This window comes from Hyperolius riggenbachi, chromosome 9, assembly GCF_040937935.1.
Source record: "Hyperolius riggenbachi isolate aHypRig1 chromosome 9, aHypRig1.pri, whole genome shotgun sequence".
Classification (NCBI taxonomy): Eukaryota; Metazoa; Chordata; class Amphibia; order Anura; family Hyperoliidae; genus Hyperolius; species Hyperolius riggenbachi.
Genome location: NC_090654.1, coordinates 70,010,952 through 70,015,178, shown reverse-complemented (window position 1 = coordinate 70,015,178; position 4,227 = coordinate 70,010,952).

The window sequence follows — 4,227 nt, the reverse complement described above, 5'->3', positions numbered from 1 at the left end:
AGCTTTTTTAATAACATAAATAGTGATACTCTGTTCCCCCCTAGCGCAAGGTGATTTTTTTGTTGTCAGAAAAGCCCTGCAGGCTGCATTGTTTGCAGGGGTGTATCGGGGTAATATAGCGCCTATGGCAAACACTGAAATTGCCCCCCCCAGTATAAGTCGCTACACTCAGCCCCCCAGTATAAGTACCCACAGGTAGTACCCCATTAGAGGTAGCCAGAGATAGTCCACCCAGTAGAGGTAGCTCCCCAGTTTAGGTTGCTCTCCCAGTATAGGTAGATAGAGGTGTCTCCCCAGTATAAATAGCCCCTTGTAGCATAGGGAGTGAAAGGTGTCCCTCCCCCAGTATAAGTAGCCCCTCTAGATATAGATTATGAGACATTTCCCTCAGTATAAGTAGCCCTGCTTCCCGCCAAGAGGCGTCACCCAGTATGAGTAGTGACATGTCCCCCCCCCTCCCCCCAGTAAAATTGGCTCCCCCAGCATAGGTGGTGAGAGAGGTTTCCTAGAATAAGTAGCCCTCCTAATATAGGTAGGGTAGTGAGAGATGTCCCCCTGTTACCCTAAGTACTACCCCTCCCCAGAATAAGTAGTGGGAGGTGTCCCTCAGTATGGTGGTGCAGCACAAGGATGAGGGGCCTGTGCCATGAACCATGCCTGCACACCTCTACATACGCCACTGATTGATTGTGCCATTGTGGTGCTGTCTTCTTCAGCCCAGCTGAACAGGACTTTGCAAAAAATTGCTTATTAAAAATCATGTGTGTTTCTCCAATGTCCATTTGCTGCACATATAATGAAAATTGATGGAAAATCGCACTTCTGCTAAAAATTGGGTTTGCGTTTCTGCATGCGTGAAAAATACTTTACGCAAAATAAATTCGAACACCGCATGTCATTTCCCATTGACTTTCATTATCTGCGGGTAAAAAACGCACGCAATACGCACCGGAAAAAAACTCATATAGGAAAGCACTGCCAAAATTCAGAGGGATAAGAGTGAGCCCTCCCTAAATGTTTTTTGCATTTGTAATGTTTTATTGGAGCGAGTCCCATTTTTTTTTTCATGTGTTTATGAAACTGAACAACATATGTGAGGATAGGATATTGTTAACCATATTCCAATTCAGACATACATAGTTTTATGTGGGACATTAGCATTTTCCAGTATAGGCCCAATGTTGTACATAAGTTCAAATGTGAAGTGGCATGCAGGAGAAGGCGTGTGAATTTGACATTTGTAGATGTTACTCGGACAAAGGAGGCGTCTGAGAAGTAGAGCCCATAAAGGCGGAAAAGGTCACAAGTTTGGACTCTACCAATTATCAGTCAGACAGAATATACCAATAGAGGAAAAGAGTAAGAGCTCATCAGTATTCAAAGCAAAGTTAAAGGCAACAAGGGAAGACAAATGACCACTCTATACATGGTTTATAAATATGTAAAAGCACAGATTTTATAACTACAAGTTTAATAATAAATAGCCACCACAATGACAGTTAATAGAATATGAAAAAAAAAAAAAAAATATATATATATATATATATATACTAGCTGATGACCCGGGGTTGCCCGGGTATATATTTGGCTGGTGTCGGCTCCGCCCACTTTTTCTAACCCTAACACACAAGCACTCAATGACCGACCAAGTTTGTGAGCTTTGGCATCAATAATTTGTATATGCTCATAGAAATTAAATCCGATTGGTGGTTTGTGACTCCACCCCTCACCAGCATTTAAACCCCAGTCACCCAATGACCAACTATAGCAGGTTTGAGGCATCTGCTATTAACAGTGTAAAAATGGCAGCAATGTAAATATTTCCATTGAAAACCAACAGGCGAATTTTAATTGGCTATTATAGGCTCCACCCACTTAACTGAATATTAATCTCAGTCACCCAGTGACCGTCTGGGCAAAGTTTGAGAATTCTGCCATTACCAGTGTAAGAATGGCTGCAGTTTATATTTTCCCAGTGAAATTTGTTTTTGGCTCTTCCCAATTTTTGTAAACTGGACACACAATCACTCAATGACCAAGTTTGTGAGCTTTTGGGTCCTTGGCATCAACAAAAACAAATCTGATTGTCTGTTTGTGGCTTCGCCCCTTTTCTGAATTTGATCCCCAGTGTCCCAATGACCAAATGTACCAGGTTTGAGGCTTGTGCCATTAACAGTGCAAGAATGGCAGTAATTTTAATATACCCTTGAAAATCAACAGGTGTATATTGATTGGCTTTTTTAGGCTCCACCCACTTTTCTGAATATTAATTCCAGTCACCCAGTAAAAAACTGTGCAAAGTTTGAGAACCCTGCCATAAACAGTGAAGAAGGGCTGCAGTTTACATTTTCCCAGGGAAATCTGTTTTGACTCCACCCAGATTTTGTAACCTTGACACACAGTCACTCAATGACCAAGTTTGTGAGCTTTCGGGTTCCTTGCATCAAAATTGTGTGAATGGAAGCAGTTTACCCAGCAAAGAAATCTGATTGGCTGTTTGTGGCTCTGCCCCTTTAGTGAATTTGAACCCCAGTCACTTAATGACCGACTGTAGCAGGTTTGAGGCCTCTGCCATTAACAGTGTAAGGGCAGAAGGGCAGAAGGGCAGCAGTTTCAATATTCCTCTTGAAAATCAAAAGGTGAATTTTGATCAGCTGTTGTAGGCACCACCCACTTTCTAAATATTAATCCCAGTCACCCAGTGACCAACTGTGTCAAGTTTGGGAACCCTGCCATTAACAGTGTAAGAATGGCCGCAGTTTATATTTTCCCATGTAAAAATTGTAGTTGTTGGTGCCGTCCACTTCTTCTAACGTTGACATATAGCCACTCAATTAAGTTTATGAGCTTTGGGGTCCTTGGTATCAATAATTTGTATATTACCATTGAAATTAATAAAATCTGATTGGCTGTTTGTGGCTCCCACCCCTTTCTGAATTTGAACCCCAGTCACACAGTGACCAACTGTACCAGGTTTGAGGCATCTGCTATTAACAGTGTAAGAATGGCAGCAATGTAAATATTTCCCTTGAAAATCAACAGGTGAATTTTGATTGGCTGTTGTAGGCTCCACTAATTTTCCTGAATATTAATCCCAGTCTCCCAGTTAGTAACTGTGCAAATTTTGAGAACCCTGCCCAGGGCCGGCCCTAGACTTTTTGCCGCCTGAGGTAAATTTAGAAAAAATTGCCCCCCCCCCCCTTAAAAAGCCGTGGGTGGGGTGGGGGGGCACCGAGCTGGAGGGGGTAGCGGGCAGGAAGAGGGTATTGGGCCTAGCGGTGGGGAGGGGGGTCGGACCCCCCCCCTCACTCGCCTGGGTCCCTCGATCTGCGCTCCACCTCGTTTTAAATAGTTCCGTAGCTGCCGATAGTAAGAGGGACGGGCGGGGATCGCTCACCTCTTCCGGTTCCAGCGTGCGCTCCACTGACGTCACTTCCTGCAACGCCACCCACTGTATTGTAAGTGACCCTGCCATTAACAATGCAAGAATGGCTGCAGTTTATATTTGACCAATAAAACTTGTTTTTGTAACCTGGACACACAGTCACTCAATGACCACGTTTGTAAGCTTTTGGGTTCCTGGCATCAAAAATGTGTGAATGGAAGCAGTTTATCCAGCAAAGAAATCTGATTGGCTGTTTGTAGCCCCGCCCCTTTAGTGAATTTGGACCCCCCCAGTCCCCAATGACTGACTGTAGCAATTTTGAAACCTCTGCCATAAACAGTGTAAGGATGGCAGCAGTTTAAATATTCCCCTTGAAAATCGATAGGTGAATTTTGATAGACTGTTGTAGGCTCCACCCACTTTTTTGAATCTTAATCTCATTCACCCAGTGACCAAGTGTGCCAAGTTTGAGAATCTTGCGATTAACTGTCTAAGAATGAAACGAGTTAATTGAAGGGCGCTGCTATATTAATTTAGAGCTGCCTATTCCTCAAGGTCTGGGGCAGTGTTTCTCAACATCTTATTGGTATGTACCCCTTTTAAAACCCTAAACTCACCAAGTACCCCCTAACATAATAAACATTATCACAAGTACCCCTTGACAAATATATATTTAATCATAATACATGATAATTGGTTTGAAACTATTTCCAAGCATTTACTACTGCTTTTAATTAACTAAAATGCTAATTTAGTGTTGTTTAAATAAGAGTAATTATTTTCTAAAACTCTAAATTTGTTATTCTTGGTTAAGTATATCAAGCCCGAGTACCCCCTGGAAC